This window comes from Dendrobates tinctorius, unplaced genomic scaffold, assembly GCF_039654945.1.
Source record: "Dendrobates tinctorius isolate UK_male_01 unplaced genomic scaffold, ASM3965494v1 ptg000184l, whole genome shotgun sequence".
In the NCBI taxonomy this organism is placed as follows: Eukaryota; Metazoa; Chordata; class Amphibia; order Anura; family Dendrobatidae; genus Dendrobates; species Dendrobates tinctorius.
This window is the reverse complement of record NW_027361851.1, coordinates 17,540,507-17,560,698: the sequence shown is the minus strand read 5'-3', so window position 1 is coordinate 17,560,698 and position 20,192 is coordinate 17,540,507. Positions and strand designations below refer to the sequence as shown.

At 45.7% G+C, this 20,192-nt stretch overlaps 1 protein-coding gene across 6 annotated transcripts in view; it reads right to left on the bottom strand.

The window, feature by feature from the left end:
• ZSWIM9 (zinc finger SWIM-type containing 9) overlaps positions 1-20,192 on the bottom strand; it is a 90,458-nt gene that overhangs the window by 64,749 nt on the left and 5,517 nt on the right. The window contains exon 1 of one of the 6 annotated variants that reach the window (XM_073552130.1): positions 13,542-13,691. The exons of the other annotated variants lie outside the window; for them this stretch is intronic. The gene's annotated coding sequence lies outside the window, so the exon portion shown is untranslated. Of the gene's footprint in view, positions 1-13,541; positions 13,692-20,192 lie in introns of those variants that run through there. 6 annotated transcript variants of the gene reach the window in all.

Below are 20,192 nucleotides of genomic sequence, written 5' to 3'. Positions count from 1 at the left end.
TTTTTGTGAGGATCCGCCAAAGTTTTTGCGTCCGCCGGCATGCCTGGACGGACCATGCAACTTTTTTGTTGTTGTTGGATCCGCATTTTCCACAGCGCATGCCCGGAGAAAGGAAGTCAGGGAGAAAAAAAAGTTCTCTCTCTCTCTCCTTCCCGGCCAGCGGTTCCTTTAACATTCTTTATTCTGCGGATCCGTCAAAAACGGATCCTGTGACATCCGTTCACATCAGTCAGGAACGGATCCGCTTTTCCGCCTTTTTGCCGGATTTTAACTGACACAAAAAACTGAAGTGTGAAAGAGGCCTAAACCACTTCAGGCTATGTTCACACATCGAGCCTTCAGCGCGTCTGAGAAGGAATTTTCATAGCATCCAAGGCAGAACTTAGGGGCTAAACCTAGGCTTCCCATGGCAGATGTGCTAACACACGTGGATTAGCCCCACTGTCATTTAGTGGTTTTGTATGAGCAATCATCAGAGCATCGTTATGAGCATAGTTTCCTGCATGACATGAATGGGGCATACCTCATTCACCTGATATAGCTGCAGAATGTCAGTGGACTGTCTACATTTACAATAATAGTGGAAGGACTAAATCTTGAAAAAATCCTGAACATGGCATTGTCTGGCATATGTACCCTAAACGTTGTGACTAGAGTTGAGCGAAACGGGTCGAAAAAATTCAAAAGTCGCCGACTTTTGGCAAAGTCGGGTTTCATGAAACGAAACCCGACCCTAGGATGAGGTCGGCCACGAGGTCGGCGACTTACGCGCCAAAGTCGCGTTTCAAAAGTTTGTTTTGCGCTCTTTTTCAGCCAATCAGGATCCACGGACACTGTGGGCAACGTGATGACATAGGCACGGGTCACCACCATCTTTCAGAAGGGCATGCAAGTGATTGGCTTGCTTTGGTGGGCGTCACAGGGGGTATAAAAGGGCGTGCACGCCGACCGCCATCTTACTTCTGCCGATCTCAGTATAGGGAGAGGTTGCTGCTGATTCTGTAGGGAGAGCGTTAGGCAGGGAAGAAGACAAAAAAACTGCTTCTGCTGCTAGCGATTTGGCCTGCACAACACACAAGTCACTGTGTGTGCAGTGCAAGGGGAGGCTATATTGTGGTGTATCAGTGGTGTTGGTTGTTGGGCTGCCTTCTAAGGCTTCCTGACCCGCTGGCATTGCTGTTTACCCACTGCTCCGCAAACTGCTTTTTTAAAAGCAATCCAATCTCCCTTATCCTCTCGTCACTTTGGTCACAGGCAGCTGTGCCATCGAGCGTGTCACATAGCGCTCAGATATCAGTGGGCCGCACACAATCCACAAGTGTCCAGTGTCCAAAAGTGTACGCAGAGATTCAAAATCTCCATTATCCTCTCGTCACTTTGGTCACAGGCAGCTGTGCCATCGAGCGTGTCACATAGCGCTCAGATATCAGTGGGCCGCACACAATCCACAAGTGTCCAGTGTCCAAAAGTGTACGCAGAGATTCAAAATCTCCATTATCCTCTCGTCACTTTGGTCACAGGCAGCTGTGCCATCGAGCGTGTCACATAGCGCTCAGATATCAGTGGGCCGCACACAATCCACAAGTGTCCACTGTCCACAAGTGTGTGCAGAAATTCTAAAACTCCCCTGTCCTATAGACACCTTGTACCTTGTTTTACATTACTATATAGTTTGTTGGATTTTGTCTACATTTCTACCAAAAATGAGGAAGGCTGGTGGAAGAGGCCGTGGAATTGGGCGGGGGTTGGCAGCTGGTAATGATGGTGTTGGTGGTGGATCTGATGGTAGTGGCAAGAGCAAAATAGGACCAAATGCAGGAGGTGCTGACCCTGCGTCATCGTCTGTCTACATAAGGCCTCGAACGCTTAGTTTTCTAGGAGTTGGCAAACCGCTTTTAAAGGCAGAGCATCAGGAAAAAGTTTTGTCTTACATTGCTGACTCAGCCTCCAGCTCTATCGCCTCCTCTTCTTCAGTTGTAAAAAGTAAAAGCACTGAGTCGTCATTGGAGGCTCATGTTCATGAACCACACCTTTCCTTGTGTCCTTCACCCCAACCAAGATTGAAGGATGACGCAGGCCATACTACTGATTACTCCATGGAGCTGTTTTCACATACCATGCCTGGATTATCAAGTCAAATGGTGAATTACCCAGGCCAAGATGAATCTGACATGGAGTGCACTGATGCACAGCCGCTGATGGATGATTCTGCTGGTACATTCACTCAGAGCACTACATTGTCCTCGCAGTGTACAGAGCCAGATTTTGACCCTGATGAGACTCAGGTGCCCCTTCCCGCACACTATACCACCATACACGGTGACACAGAGAAAGGTGCACATGACATAGAAGAGGAGGTGATGGATGACCCAGTTGTTGACCCAGATTGGCATCCATTGGGGGAAGAGGGTGCTGCTTCCAATAGTTCAGATGAGGAGCATCCACAGCAGACATCGACATCGCAACAGATGTTATCTGGCAGGCCCGGAGCACTCCAAAGACAGGTTCCAAACATCAAAAGAGTTGCTGGACAGCTTGTCCAGAGGGTCAAAAGATCACAGCGTGCTAGGCCGCAAAATGTCTGCCAAAGTAGGAAGAGTGCAGTGTGGCAGTTTTTTGAACAAAATCCTCATGATCAGGCCAAGGTTATCTGTAAGAAGTGCGCAAAGACCTTTAGCCAAGGGAAAAATCTGAAAAATTTGAATACCAGTTGCATGCTTAGACATTTAACCAGCATGCACTTGCAAGCGTGGACACAACACCAAACCTCAAGTGCCACATGTGCAACTGATCACAACGAAGGTAGTCAGCAACGCTACATTGTTTCCCCCACTGTAAGCACACCGGTTAGCACAGCAGCAAATGTTGAGGTGTCGTTGCAAGGCCACAGCAGTCAGGGAATCCCACTGTTATATCAACGAAAGACTGATTCTAGGCCATCAGAAAGAACACCAACTCCATCACCATCATCAACCCTCTCTCAGTCCGCCCTGTCCACCGCTACTTCCACCATATGCAGCTCTCAAGTCCAGCTCACCCTCCCAGACACTATGAGTAGGTCAAGAAAGTACTCAGTCTCTCATCCGCGTACACTGGGTTTGAACGCCCACATTGCCAAACTAATCTCGTTTGAGATGATGCCCTTTCGGTTGGTGGAAAGCACAGCTTTCCGCGAACTCATGGCCTATGCAGTACCACGCTATGACCTACCCAGTCGCCACTTCTTCTCTCGCAAAGCCATCCCAGCCCTCCACCATCATGTGAAAGACCGCATTGTCCATGCACTCAAGCAGTCTGTGTGTTCGGAAAGGTGCACCTCACAACTGATGCATGGTCCAGTCGGCATGGCCAGGGCCGTTACGTGTCCATCACTGCGCACTGGGTTAATGTGGTGGATGCAGGGTCCACAGGGGACAGCGGTGGTGGGACAGTGCTGCCTAGCCCACGGTCTAGGAAACAGTTGGCTGTAGGCGTTCGACCCTCCTCCTCCTCCTCCAGAAGCGACAGCTCGTCCACAGAGCGCAGTCGTACGAGCACTCCATCTGCAGCTGCCACTGTTGCACACGATGTGTCCCCCTATCGAGCAGCTAGTGGAAAGCGTCAGCAGGCTGTTTTGCAGATGATGTTTGGGCGACAGACACACCGCCGAGGTGCTGGCCGAGTACTTGAAGCGACAAACTGAGTCATGGCTGGGCAGTGTACATCTTGAGGCAGGCAAGGTAGTTAGCGATAACGGCCGTAATTTTGTGGCAGCCATAGCCCTTTCAAAACTCAGCCACATACCTTGCTTGGCTCACACCTTGAACCTGGTGGTGCAGTGCTTCCTCAAAAATTATCCGGAGTTAACAGCCCTGCTCCAGAAGGTGCGAAGACTGTGCGCGCACATCCGCCGGTCGCCTGTACACTCCGTTCGTATGCAGAATCTGCAGCGATTGCTCCACCTTCCCAACCACCGCCTCATTATCGACATTGCAACAAGGTGGAACTCCACCCTGCACATGGTGGAGCGGCTGTGCGAGCAGAGGCAGGCCATAATGCATTTGTGGGAGGATACACGGCCAGGCACTTTGAGAGCAGACATGGAGTTGACAGGCGTGCAGTGGTCGAAGCTGAAAGACCTTTGTAAAGTCCTTCAGTGTTTTGAGGAATGCACACGGCTGGTAAGCGCAGACGACGCCATCCTAAGCATGAGCATCCCACTTATGCGTCTGCTCATGCAAACTTTGACGCACCTTTAGGAGCAGGTTTCTGCAGCCAATGTTGATGAGGAGAAAGAGGAGGAGGGAATCCTTGATGACATTCAGCCATTGTCTGCTCAGGGACCTCTCCTGGACGAGGTGGAGGAAGAAGAGGAGGAGGAGGAGGAGGATGATGGGGATGATTACTTAGGGGAGGAGGATGCATCTCGTGGGGCAAGTGAAAATGTTGGCGTGGCAAGGTCTGGTACAGGGTTTGTGCGTGACTGGAGGGATGTGGATTTGCCAGAAAGTGCTCCTCCACCCAGCACTCGCAGTGCATCATTGACACCGGGAACAATGGCCCACATGTCAGATTATGCCTTGCGGATCCTAAAAAGGGACCCCCGCATTGCCAAAATGATGAACGATGACGACTACTGGTTGGCCAGCATCCTGGATCCACGCTATAAAGGCAAATTACAAAACATCATGCCACAGGAGAACCTTGACCTAATATTGGCTAATAAACAAGCAACTCTGGTAAATCGGTTGCTTGAGGCATTCCCAGCACACAGCAGCGGTGATGGTTCTCACACGAGCCGTACGGGCCGGGGGCAGCTTGGCAGAGGTGTTCGTGGTGCACACAGCAGAAGTGGCGTTGGAGACAGGGGTTTCATGACAATGTTGTGGACTGATTTTTCAAATACCGCTCACACAACTGGTAATACTGCATCGATGGAAAGTGACAGGAGACAGCAGTTGTCAACTATGGTTACAAACTACTTTTCCTCCCATATCGATGTTCTCCCACACAGGTCATTCCCCTTTGACTATTGGGCCGCTAAACTGGACACCTGGCCTGAATTGGCCCAATATGCCTTACAGGAGCTCGCTTGCCCAGCTGCAAGTGTGCTATCGGAAAGAGTCTTCAGTGCAGCTGGATCAATCCTGACAGAAAAAAGGACCCGTCTGTCAACCCAAAATGTGGATGATCTAACCTTCATTAAAATGAACCATGCATGGGTTTCCAAGGATTTTATCCCACCTTCCCCTGATGACACATAGGGTGACAGAAAAATGGCTTGCTTTGGTCCACCTCTTCCTGGTACTTCACCTATTTCGCCTTTTGCATCAGTTGAATGTCCAACATCAACATATGCCACTTTCTAAAACTCCCTAACTGTGCTGCCTCCCCCCCATGGCCGGGGTCACCACCTAGCGCACGACACCATGCGAGTGCCGTTGCCCTGGACAGGTGGGTAGGCCGACTCTTGGGCGCGGGCACTGGCACAGGGTCCCTCATAGTGCAATCAAGTGTCTCTGACGGTGGTGGTGCACACCCGCCGTCAGACACACCGCTGTACTATGAGGGGCCCAGTGCCAGTACCGACGCCCACGAGTGTGCCCCCCTTGCTTGGCCAGGGCCCCAGCATTTGCAATCTTTACCTCTCCCTGCTCCTCCGCTGTGTAATCTGGGCCATCAAATCCATACTGTGCCTGACACCGTCTGAGCCTGCCTCCTGATGTATAGAAATATATTTTGAATGTGTACGCTATCCATACATGTTATCCGGGGATACGGTACCCCTTCTAACCTTTGTGCAATGACGTGCAATCCATACTGGGCCTAACACCGTCTGAGCCTGCCTCATGCTGTATAGACATATATTTTGAATGTGTACGCTATCCATACATGTTATCCGGGGATACGGTACCCCTTCTAACCTTTGTGCAATGACGTGCAATCCATACTGGGCCTAACACCGTCTGAGCCTGCCTCATGCTGTATAGACATATATTTTGAATGTGTACGCTATCCATACATGTTATCCAGGGATACGGTACCCTTTCTAACCTTTGTGCAATGACGTGCAATCCATACTGGGCCTAACACCGTCTGAGCCTGCCTCATGCTGTATAGACATATATTTTGAATGTGTACGCTATCCATACATGTTATCCGGAGATACGGTACCCTTTCTAACCTTTGTGCAATGACGTGCAATCCATACTGGGCCTAACACCGTCTGAGCCTGCCTCATGCTGTATAGAAATATATTTTGAATGTGTACGCTATCCATACATGTTATCCGGGGATACGGTACCCCTTCTAACCTTTGTGCAATGACGTGCAATCCATACTGGGCATAACACCGTCTGAGCCTGCCTCATGCTGTATAGACATATATTTTGAATGTGTACGCTATCCATACATGTTATCCGGGGATACGGTACCCCTTCTAACCTTTCTGCAATGACGTGCAATCCATACTGGGCCTAACACCGTCTGAGCCTGCCTCATGCTGTATAGACATATATTTTGAATGTGTACGCTATCCATACATGTTATCCGGGGATACGGTACCCCTTCTAACCTTTGTGCAATGACGTGCAATCCATACTGGGCCTAACACCGTCTGAGCCTGCCTCATGCTGTATAGACATATATTTTGAATGTGTACGCTATCCATACATGTTATCCGGGGATACGGTACCCCTTCTAACCTTTGTGCAATGACGTGCAATCCATACTGGGCCTAACACCGTCTGAGCCTGCCTCATGCTGTATAGACATATATTTTGAATGTGTACGCTATCCATACATGTTATCCGGGGATACGGTACCCTTTCTAACCTTTGTGCAATGACGTGCAATCCATACTGGGCCTAACACCGTCTGAGCCTGCCTCATGCTGTATAGACATATATTTTGAATGTGTACGCTATCCATACATGTTATCCGGGGATACGGTACCCCTTCTAACCTTTGTGCAATGATGTGCAATCCATACTGGGCCTAACACCATCTGAGCCTGCCTCATGCTGTATAGACATATATTTTGAATGTGTACGCTATCCATACATGTTATCCAGGGATACGGTACCCTTTCTAACCTTTGTGCAATGACGTGCAATCCATACTGGGCCTAACACCGTCTGAGCCTGCCTCATGCTGTATAGACATATATTTTGAATGTGTACGCTATCCATACATGTTATCCGGGGATACGGTACCCCTTCTAACCTTTGTGCAATGACGTGCAATCCATACTGGGCCTAACACCGTCTGAGCCTGCCTCATGCTGTATAGACATATATTTTTAATGTATACGCTATCCATACATGTTATCCAGGGATACGGTACCCTTTCTAACCTTTGTGCAATGACGTGCAATCCATACTGGGCCTAACACCGTCTGAGCCTGCCTCATGCTGTATAGACATATATTTTGAATGTGTACGCTATCCATACATGTTATCCGGGGATACGGTACCCCTTCTAACCTTTGTGCAATGACGTGCAATCCATACTGGGCCTAACACCTTCTGAGCCTGCCTCATGCTGTATAGACATATATTTTGAATGTGTACGCTATCCATACATGTTATCCAGGGATACGGTACCCTTTCTAACCTTTGTGCAATCACGTGCAATCCATACTGGGCGTGAGAACGGCTGGCGAGCTGTTAAGCAAGCTACAGCACCTGTCCAGACAAGTACAGGGATTCCCTAGCGAGGAGACTTATTTGATTGTTTTCTATGTTGGGACAGCAATTTTTGGGGAGCACTATACTCTGGAGAATGATAGATGGGGCCCACCATACACTGGAACATTCCAAAGGTGGACATCAGACACTGGAGCAGCATTTACAGGGCCCATTATACACTAGAGCATTAGAAATGGGGCCCATTATGTTTGGAGCATTATTTGGGCCCATAAGACAGTGGAGCTTCATCCATGGGGACCAACATATACTGTAGCATTATGTGGAGCTCATCATATACTGTTTCAAACATTATATGGGACCAATGATTTTGTATGGAGAAATAGATGGGCCTCGTCATGAGATGTAAAAAGTGAGGTATTTTTCATTGTACTATACCGCTATTTCTCTGCCGTATCGGAGCATGATGAGTTGTGGTATGTGTTAAAGGGGCGCTCTTTCGCCCAGGGCACATGAAAACCTGCAGCCAGCCCTCCCCCCCCACAAATAACCCCCATTTTTCAGTGCGTAACTTGTATTATGAAGTTAATTAAGGTTGACAAGCTTAAGTAAGAAGAATTGATGCTTTTGGCATTCAAATGGGCACTGTAGGTGTGTTTCCTGTCCTCCTCTCACTGCCGACTTTTATTCCCCATTGACTTACATTGGGTTTCGTGTTTCGGGACGACCCCGACTTTTCCCTATAATCGGACGATCTTGCTCGACCCGACTTTTGGAAAGGTCGGGTTTCACGAAACGAAACGCGACCCTAAAAAAGCAAAAGTCGCTCAACTCTAGTTGTGACTAAAGTACGGGATTCATTTTTCCATGTTATCTTACCAATAGAAGAAGGTATAGCTGTAAGCTGCATATTACCCATCCAGATCTGCAGGTGGAAAATCCACAGCATAACTGAGTAGCAACACATAGCCCTGAAGCAGAAATTCCCCTGACGTCCAACTGTTAACCCCTTCACCCCCAGCCTGTTAGCAACTTCCTGACCAGGCTAAATTTTACAACTCTGATCACTCTTACTTTATGAGGTTAAAATTCTGGAACACATCAATAGATTCCACTGATTCCGAGGCTGTTATTTTGTGACATATTGTACTTCATGATAGTGTTAAAATTTATTTGATATCACTTGCGTTTGTGAAAAAAGCAGAAATTTGGCAAAAATGTAGCAATTTTCAAACTTTTAATTTTTATGCCCTTAAATCAGTCATGTCACAGTAAATAGATAATTTCCCACATGTCTACTTTACAACAGCACCATTTTTGAAACATAATGTTTTTTTGTTGGAAGTCATAAGGTTTAAAAGTTAATCAGCAATTTCTCATTTTTTACAACAAAATTTACAAAACCATTTTTTTAGGGACCACGTCACATTTTAAGTGACTTTGAGGAGCTTATATGGAAGAAAATACCTAAAAGTGACACCATAAAAACTGCACCCCACAAGGTGCTCAACACCACATTCAAAAAGTTTATTACGCCTTCACGTGCTTCACCGGAACTGAAGCAACGTGGAAGGAAAAAATGAACATTTAACTTTTTTTCACATTTTAATTCAGAACCAATTTTTTTTTTATTTTCAGAAGTGTAAAAAGAGAAAGTGAACCACAAAGTTTGTAGTGCAATTTCCCCTGAATACTTCATATGTGGGGGTAAACCACTGTTTGGGCACACGGCAGAGCTCGGAAGAGAAGGAGCGCCGTTGGACTTCTTCAATGCAGAATTGCCTGGAATTGAGATCGGACACCATGTCACGTTTGGAGAGCCCCTGATGTGCCTAAACAGTGGAAACCACCCACAAGTGACACCATTTTGGAAACTAGACCCCCTAAGGAACTTATCTTGATGTGTGGTGAGCACTTTGAACCAAGTGCTTCACAGAAGTTTATAACATAGAGCCGTGAAAATAAAAAATCCTATTTTTTCCACAAAAATGACATTTTCGCGCCCAAATTTTTATTTTCCCAAGGGTAACAAGAGAAATTAGACCCCCGAAGTTGTTGTGCAATTCGTCCCGAGTACGCGGATACCCCATATGTGGGGGGGAACCACTGTTTGAGCGCATGGCAAAGCTCGGAAGGGAAGGAGCACCGTCTGATTTTTTAATCTCAAAATTGGCTGGAATTGAGAGCGAATCTTGTTTTAGACCTGAATGTCTCACTTTTGTCATAGACTACACCAAAAAGTGGACCCCACAATTTGTTACCCACTTTTCTATGTGTGCGGTGATATCCAATATGTAGTCAAAAAGTTCTGTTTGGACAAACGGCCAGGCTCAGACAGGAAGGGGCACAATGTGACAAATTTGACTCTATATCAAAATATCCCATAAGCCAAAATCCAATGTGGGTGTGAAATAAAAGAAACACATTTTTCTATTTTCTTAAAAAGGAGTGCTGCCTTCAATTGTTCATGTGTGTATCTAGTGAGTAGTTTGATGCAACCATTTTTTATGCAGTTGGTGCAACACAAGTTTGAAAATGTACAAATTACATTTTTTTCACTGTCTCTTTTATCATTCTTTTTTGTACATTCTGAGGAACACACCTCAAATTACTTTTTATGTGTTCAGAAATATACCAAATATGGCACCAATGTGAGTACTGGACACACGGCTTTGCCTATAATAATAGATGACACACCATTTGGTCTTTAGGGTAAAATTGCAGTTCCTGGACCCATTCAAAGCTTCTAGAGACATTGAGCAAACAAGAAAATCCTTCCAGGAATTATTACTCACAGAGGGGGGCCTGCTCCTAAAAATACATTGGCTGATTATAAAATTTGGTCTTGCTAACAGTTGTCCCCATTTGCGCATATTGTAGCAGGAAGAAGAATAAACGGTACTGGAATGAAAATGTGGCAAATGTGGAGGAAAATGCAGCCAACTATGTGGCAAAGCTGAATTTGTCCCAAGGATGAAAGAACACCAGCAGGGCTAGAATGGCAGACACTTTCAGGGACTGGTCGTTTTAGCTCCATCAATATGAGAGACAAAAGTGCCAATAGACGTGGTGAACCATTGCACGCTCCCACCCGCCAAGGTCAGAACCGCTATGTGCACAAAACAACCAGTTCTCTATACAAAGTATTATCTGTTACCAGGGGTTCAGCAAGAACCATAAAGTAACGTCCATAGTGTATAAGTGTGGAACGTCCTCATTTTCAGAGGCCCGTATCACCAACATAAATAAACATAAGTAATAAAAATGCAAACCAAAGTTTTGTGTAACAAGACAGTTGTAAAAACAGTCAAAGTTAGATAAATGGTCAAAATTGTGAGAAATCAAGTCCTAGAATTAATTTTCAGATGAACTGACTCTTCAAGAACATTTGTGGGGTCCACACTCTGGGGTGTGCAGATGTAGGAACATGGATGAGAATTTGTTGGAATAGTAGTTTGGTAAGGGATTGATCAAGTCCTCGAATTGAGAAGTGGGGTAAACTGGAATTAATTGTTGAAAATATTCTCTTCATTACTCAGATCATATCAGAGGAGAGAGAAATGGATTTTAAAATCGGACTTTTTTTTAATGTGATCACCGTTATTTGGTGGATAACGGTGATCACATGATTGGAGTCAGTTAAAAACCGACCTGAATCATGTTCTCTGAGGCTTCAGCTACCCCACGGTCCCCGGGAGCTGAGACCCCGGAGAATTTCCGACACTGGGGGGACACAATCCACTTATTTCCCAGCGCCATTAAAAAGCGGCGCTGAGGAATAAGTACCCTTAACTGCCGCCGTTAAAAGGCATATCGGCAGTCGTTAAGGGGTTACATAAAAAATAACCTTGACATGTTGGTATCCACACACTCGTAATGACCTGGAGAATCATAATGGCATGTCAGTTTTAGCATTTAGTAAACTTGGTAAAAAAAAAAAAAAAAAAAACAATTATAGAATAGCAATTTTTCTTGCAATTTCACAGCATTTTGCTTTTTTTCCCCATTTCTCAGTACACTATATGCCAAAATCCATTGTGTCATTCAAAGGTACAACAAATCCCACAAAAAACAATCCCTCACATGGCTATATTGATGGAAAAATAAAACCATTAAGACTCTGGCAAGGGGAGAAAAAAACGGAAACTGAAAAATGGAAAAACCCAAGGTGGTGAAGGGGTTAAATATAATTTATACTAGCTGAAGAGCCCGGCGCTGCCCAGGCATAGTAACTAACTACAGTTAGTTATAACAAATTATAATGATTATATACACTCACTGGCCACTTTATTAGGTACACCATGCTAGTAAGGGGTTGGACCCCCTTTTGCCTTCAGAACTGCCTCAATTCTTCGTGGCAGAGATTCAACAAGGTGCTGGAAGCATTCCTCAGAGATTTTGGACCATATTGACATGATGGCATCACACAGTTGGCGCAGATTTGTCGGCTGCACATCCCTGATGCGAATCTCCCGTTCCACCACATCCCAAAGATGCTCTATTGGATTGAGATCTGGTGACTGAGGAGGCCATTTGAGTACAGTGAACTCATTGTCATGTTCAAGAAACCAATCTGAGATGATTCGAGCTTTATGACATGGCGCATTATCCTGCTGAAAGTAGCCATCAGATGTTGGGTACATTGTGGTCATAAAGGGATGGACATGGTCAGCAACAATACTCAGGTAGGCTGTGGCGTTGCAACGATGCTCAATTGGTACCAAGGGGCCCAAAGAGTGCCAAGAAAAAATTCCCCACACCATGACACCACCACCACCAGCCTGAACCGTTGATACAAGGCAGGATGGATCCATGCTTTCATGTTGTTTACGCCAAATTCTGACCCTACCATCCGAATGTCGCAGCAGAAATCGAGACTCATCAGACCAGGCAACGTTTTTCCAATCTTCTACTGTCCAATTTCGATGAGCTTGTGCAAATTGTAGCCTCAGTTTCCTGTTCTTAGCTGAGAGGAGTGGTACCCAGTGTGGTCTTCTGCTGCTGTAGCCCATCTGCCTCAAAGTTCGACGCACTGTGCGTTCAGAGATGCTCTTCTGCCTACCTTGGTTGTAACGGGTGGCAATTTGAGTCACTGTTGCCTTTCTATCAGCTCGAACCAGTATGCCCATTCTCCTCTGACCTCTGGCATCAACAAGGCATTTCCGGCCACAGAACTGCCGCTCACTGGATTTTTTTTCTTTTTCGGACCATTCTCTGTAAACCCTAGAGATGGTTGTGCGTGAAAATCCCAGTAGATCAGCAGTTTCTGAAATACTCAGACCAGCCCTTCTGGCACCAACAATCATGCCACGTTCAAAGGCACTCAAATCACCTTTCTTCCCCATACTGATGCTCGGTTTGAACTGCAGGAGATTGTCTTGACCATGTCTACATGCCTAAATGCACTGAGTTGCCGCCGTGTGATTGGCTGATTAGAAATTAAGTCTTAACACACAGTTGGACAGGTGTACCTAATAAAGTGGCCAGTGAGTGTATATATATATATATATATATATATATATATATATATATATATATAGTGTAGAGCCCCTCCCACTCCGCATAGCCACATTCACTATAATATCCCACATCCTCCCGTCAGCCAGAGCTACTGGACTACTACCCCTAATATCCCACATCATCCCGTCAAAGCCGCCGGACTTCTACCCCTAATAGGTAGCGCTTGTCATTCAGGTAGGGCATACTCGCTAGGCAGCCGCTAAATCACGTCCGGCTCAGGTTTCTTAACATAACTCAGTGCATTCGGTCTATTATGCAGCATAAACCAAAGCAACAGCAAGTTCATATAAACAGCATAGCGTCCATGACAGAGCTTCACTCTGTCAATCCTGTGGTCACACAGATTATGCAATGTCCAGCACACAGGCTCTCTAGCCTCACAGTTATATCCATTACCTTCTCAGCGCAGACGTTCATTCCCTCCAGGGAACTATCAGGTACACGTCGCCATTACTCACAGCCACTTCACACACATGCTGTCAGGCAGGAAGGCAGACTCATCTTCCTAGCAGTCGGTCTGGCGAGACCTTCCATACAGACCAACCGGGTCCCAGCATTCACTCATGTGATCTACCCTGGCCACCATATATGGACCGTAGCCACGCCCACCGGGACACATGGCTACGACCTCATCACAGGTCCTACAAGCATTCATACATTCCTTAGTATGGCGTTCTAGACGCACCCCTGGGTGGATTTGTAGGTAGCTGATCCGCCCGTCTCTCCAGCTACCTGAAGACTTCTTCCTGACACATTGGAACGAAAGATCAGCTCTGCTGATCAGCACATAAGCAAGCCTTCATCTCAAGGCCACCCACCTTGAGATACATTACGATCATTCAGCATCCTACTCCTATCAGGACACTGGAAATGCTTATACGCCTGTCCTGGGACATCCACACAGCGCCCCCTAGTTGACACAGTGGTCACTACACCACAATCCCTTCAGCCTGGGGTCAGAACCAGAGCACTGAGTGGAATTGCCCTAACTTCCATACCAATGATCCCTTTAATAGAAGCCTGGGGTGAGAATCAGAACGCTGAGGGATTTACCCTAACTTCCATGCTGGAGATACCTTTAAGAGAGGCCTGGGGTCAGTACCAAAGCGCTGAGTGGAATTGCCCTAACTTCCATACCGGGGATCCCTTTAAGAGAGGCCTGGAATCAGAACCAGAGCGCTGAGTGGATTTGCCCCGACTTGCATACCAATGATCCCTTTAATAGAATCCTGGGGTCAGATTCAGAGCGCTGAGGGATTTTCCCTAACTTCCATACAGGAGATCCCTTTAAGAGAGCCTGGGTCAGTACCAGAGCATTTGAAGGTAATTGCCCTGACTTCCATACTGGGGATGCCTTTAAGGCTGGGTTCACACGTAGCGGAACTCTCGAGGACATTACCGCTAGAGTTCCGGAATTCCATTCCGCGGGAAAATCGCATTTTAAATTCCCGCGATTTTCCCGCGGAAAAACTAGCATTTTGCAAGCGTAATTAGCTTGCAAAATGCTAGCGTTTTCCAAGCGATCTGTAGCATCACTTGGAGAACTGATTGACAGGTTGGTCACAATCGTCAAACATAGTGTTTGACAAGTGTGACCAACTTTTTACTACTGAGGCCGCCTATGCAGCATAAGTAGTAAAAGATAAAATGTAAAAAATAATAAAAATAAAAAATGGTGTTATTCTCACCTTCTGACGTCCCGCGCAGCCGTTCCCAGTAATCCTTTGCGAAAATGCCCACGATGGCGTCCGTTCTCACGGGATCGCGACGTCTCGCGGTAAATCGCGAAGACGTCGCGCGAATGACTGCGAGACTTCGCGATCCCACAAGAACGGACGCCATCGCGGGCATTTTTGCAAAGGATTACTGGGAACGGGAGCGTGGAGAGAGGCGGGAAGGCTGCGCGGGACGTCGGAAGGTAAGAACAACAATATTTTTTATTTTAAATTCTATTTTTCACAGGGATATGGTACCCAAAGTCCGGAGGACAGTCTCCTCTCCTCTGGACCGTGGGTACCATCCGCAATTGTTCTGCTTACTTTTCGCATGGTGTGCACAGCCACATGCGGAAAGTAAGCAGAACAATGCATTCCTATGGGTGCGGGATCACCATGATTACGCAAAATTAATGAGCATGCTGCGTTTTTTACTGCGAAGCGATTCTGCCGCGGTAAAAACCGCAGCATTAGCACAGCATTGCTGAATCCCATAGGAATACATGGGATGCTTATTTTTCGCGTTTTTGCTGCAAAATCGCACGGTTAAAACCGCAGCGGAAACGCAAAAAAAACGCCACGTGTGAACTCAGCCTTAGAGAGCTTGGGGTCAGAACCAGAATGCTGAGTGGAATTGCCCTTACTTCCATACCAATGATCCCTTTAATAGCAGCCTAGGGTCAGAATCAGAGCGCTGAGGGATTTGCCCTATCTTCCATACCAGAGATGCCTTTAAGAGAGGCCTGGAGTCAGTACCAAAGCGCAGAGTGGATTTGTCCTGACTTCCATACCAATGATCCCTTTGAGAGGCCTGGGGTCAGTATCAGAGCGCTGGATGGATTTACCTTGACTTCCATACCAATGATCCCTTTAAGAGGGAAGATGTGGCTTTAGGATGGAAGATGTGTGATGTGTATATGGGCACGGAAGGGGTGATTCATTTCTGTCATGTGCTCTCTGCTTTTTGGGGGGCAGACAATGGCTGGGAGCTTATATTTCCGGGAGTGCTAGATTTCTCCCACCATGTCAGTGTCTGCTGAGGTGTTTTCTGGAGAGGGAAAACTGTTGCTCATAGCAACCAATCACAGATCAGCTTCTTTTAAACAGCTCTGGTGAAATGAAAGATGCTTAGTGATTGGTTGCAAGGAAAACTGTTGCTCATAGCAACCAATCTCAGCTCATCTTCTTTTACACAGCTCTGGTGAAATGAAAGATGCTTCATGATTGGTTGGTGATACACACACATTCAGTTTTATATATATATACAGTGGGGCAAAAAAGTATTTAGTCAGTCAGCAATAGTGCAAGTTCCACCACTTAAAAAGATGAGAGGCGTCTGTAATTTACATCATAGGTAGACCTCAACTATGGGAGACAAACTGAGAAAAAAAAATCCAGAAAATCACATTTTCTGTTTTTTTTTTCATTTTATTTGCATGTTATGGTGGAAAATAAGTATTTGGTCAGAAACAAGCAATCAAGATTTCTGTCTCTCACAGACCTGTAACTTCTTCTTTAAGAGTCTCCTCTTTCCTCCACTCATTACCTGTTTAAACTTGTTATCAGTATAAAAAGACACCTGTGCACACCCTCAAACAGTCTGACTCCAAACTCCACTATGGTGAAGACCAAAGAGCTGTCAAAGGACACCAGAAACAAAATTGTAGCCCTGCACCAGGCTGGGAAGACTGAATCTGCAATAGCCAACCAGCTTGGAGTGAAGAAATCAACTGTGGGAGCAATAATTAGAAAATGGAAGACATACAAGACCACTGATAATCTCCCTCGATCTGGTGCTCCACGCAAAATCCCACCCCGTGGGGTCAGAATGATCACAAGAACGGTGAGCAAAAATCCCAGAACCATGCGGGGGGACCTAGTGAATGAACTGCAGAGAGCTGGGACCAATGTAACAAGGCCTACCATAAGTAACACACTACGCCACCATGGACTCAGATCCTGCAGTGCCAGACATGTCCCACTGCTTAAGCCTGTACATGTCCGGGCCCGTCTGAAGTTTGTTAGAGAGCATTTGGATGATCCAGAGGAGTTTTGGGAGAATGTCCTATGGTCTGATGAAACCAAACTGGAACTGTTTGGTAGAAACACAACTTGTCGTGTTTGGAGGAAAAAGAATACTGAGTTGCATCCATCAAACACCATACCTACTGTAAAGCATGGTGGTGGAAACATCATGCTTTGGGGCTGTTTCTCTGCAAATGGGCCAGGACGACTGATCCGGGTACATGAAAGAATGAATGGGGCCATGTATCGTGAGATTTTGAGTGCAAACCTCCTTCCATCAGCAAGGGCATTGAATATGAAACGTGGCTGGGTCTTTCAACATGACAATGATCCAAAGCACACCGCCAGGGCAACGAAGGAGTGGCTTCGTAAGAAGCATTTCAAGGTCCTGGAGTGGCCTAGCCAGTCTCCAGATCTCAACCCTATAGAAAACCTTTGGAGGGAGTTGAAAGTCCGTGTTGCCAAGCGAAAAGCCAAAAACATCACTGCTCTAGAGGAGATCTGCATGGAGGAATGGGCCAACATACCAACAACAGTGTGTGGCAACCTTGTGAAGACTTACAGAAAACGTTTGACCTCTGTCATTGCCAACAAAGGATATATCACAAAGTATTGAGATGAAATTTTGTTTCTGACCAAATACTTATTTTCCACCATAATATGCAAATAAAATGAAAAAAAAACCAGACAATGTGATTTTCTGGATTTTTTTTTCTCAGTTTGTCTCCCATAGTTGAGGTCTACCTATGATGTAAATTACAGACGCCTCTCATCTTTTTAAGTGGTGGAACCTGCACTATTGCTGACTGACTAAATACTTTTTTGCCCCACTGTATATATATATATATATATATATATATATATATATATATATCCATACACACTGCTCAAGAAAAAAATAAATGGAGCACTTAAACAACACACTGTAAATCCAAGTCAATCACACTTCCGTGAAATCAACCTGTGCAGTTATGAAACAACACTGATTGTGAATTAATTTCTCCTGCTGGTGTGTAAATGGCACAGACAACAGGTAGAAATGATAGGCAATTGGCAGTACAACCCCTATAAAAGAGAGGTTCTCCAGGGGGTGACCAAAGACCATTTCTCTGTTCTCATCTTTTTTAGCTTTTGCTTTGGTCACTTCTGCATTTTGTCACTGCTCTCACCCCTAGAGGTACTGTACAGTAGCATGAGGCAGAGTCTACAACCCACAGAAGTTGCTCAGGTAGTGCAGCTCATCCATGATGGCACATCAATGTGAGCTGTGGCCAGAAGGGTAGCTGTGTCTATCAGCACAGTGTTCATGGCATGGAGTAGATACCAGGAGACAGGCCAGTATATCAGATGTGTAAGGGGTGTAGGAGGGCAACAACCATGCAGCACAGCCGCTCCCTCCTCCTCTGTCCAAGGAGGAACAGGAGCAGTGCCAGAGCACTGAAAAATAACCTTCAGCAGGCTACACATCCATGTGTCTGCTCAAACTGTGAGAAACAAACTCAATGAGGGTGTTACGTGGACCCGACGTCCACAAGTGGGTGTTGCGCTTACATTGATTGGCAGATTCGACGTTGGCGCCCTGTGCTCTTCACAGGTGAGAGTAGGTTCACCCTGAGGACACGTGACAGAGTTGGAGACGCTGTGGAGAACGTTCTTCTGTCTGTAAAAAACCTCCAGAATGACCGGATCAGTAATGGTGTAGGCAGGCATTTTTTTGGAGCGCTGCACAGCCCTCCATGTGCTAACCAGAGGTACCGGGATGAGATCCTGACCCACTGTGAGACCCTATGCAGGTACACTGGGCCCGCAGGTTCCTTCTGATGCATGACAATGCTAGACCTCATGTGGCTGAATTGTGTCAGCAGTTCCTGTATGATGAAGGCATTGATGCTATGGACTGGCCTGCTACTTCTCCAGACCTGAATTCAATGGAGCAAATCTGGAACATCATGTCTCGTTCAATCCACCAAAGCCACGTTGCACCACAGACTGCCCAGAAGTTCAATGATGCGTTAATTCAGGTCTGGGAGATCCTCAGGAAGCCATCCACTGCCTCTTCAGGACCATGCCCAGGCGTTGTACAGTACGGAGGTCATACAGGCACGTGGAGGCCACACACAATACTGAACATCATTTCCTTGTCTTGAAGCATTTCCTCTGAAGTTGGAACAGCCTGTAATTTTATTTTCCATTTGATTTTGAGTATCATTCTAAATCCAGACCTCCATGGGATATTCATTTTAATTTACAATGATCATTTTTATGTTTTATTGTTCTTAACAAATTCTACTATGTAGTGAATAAAGATTTGCAACTGGAATATTTTATCTTGGATGTAGTATTTTAGTGTTCCCTTAGTTTTTTTTGAGCAGTGTATATACATATAAACACACACAAATTTCAAAAACTTCACTACTTAAAAAATAAAACTGGATACTTTTGTCACCTCTGTATCTATACTCAACTGGATAATCATATTACCCGATCATTTTACCGATTAAAAAAAAAAAAAAAAAATCAGCATTCATCCCAGAAAACACACCAGAAAAGCACTTAACATATACACATCATTTTTCACGCGTGTAAAAATGCTTTGTATATACATAGCTGCATTATGGCATGTTGAAAAAAAGAGTTTTGACTCTTAGAAAATGAGGGAAAAAAAGCCCCCCCCCCCAAATTAAAAAATGTCTTGCCCATTAAACATTAGGGGTCATATGAGAAGGTATAGATATACAGGGGTTGGACAAAATAATGGAAACACAATGTTATAAACATGCAATCCGTGACATATGGTAATGTTTTGTAGTTGATTATTTGTGTTATGTGTATGTAAATTAACTGTTTGTTTTGCAGAATTGTAAGAACATTGATGAGAACCTGATACCAATGGCAGACCTCTCTGATTTTCAAAGAGGCCAAATTGTTGATGCTGGTATGGCAGGCGCTAGTGTAACAGAAAGTGCCTGAATGCTTGGCGTGTCAAGAGGTACTGTCTCCGAAGTAATGACTGCGTTGAAAGAGAAGGAAAAACGCCCGCAGCAAAGCACAGGTCCGGCCGAAAGTCGAAGTTGACTGAGAGAGACCGTCGGACTCTAAAGCGAATTGTGAGAGAGAATCGCAAGACCATGGCTCCGAAAATCACTGCTGAGCTCAATGAACACCTACAGAACCCAGTTTCCACGAAAACTGTTAGTCGGGAGCTGCACAAATCTGGATTCCACGGAAGAGCTGCAATTGGAAAACTGCTGCTCTCGATGACAAATGTTTCCAAGCGTTTAGAGTGGTGTAGAAACCTCCAGAATTG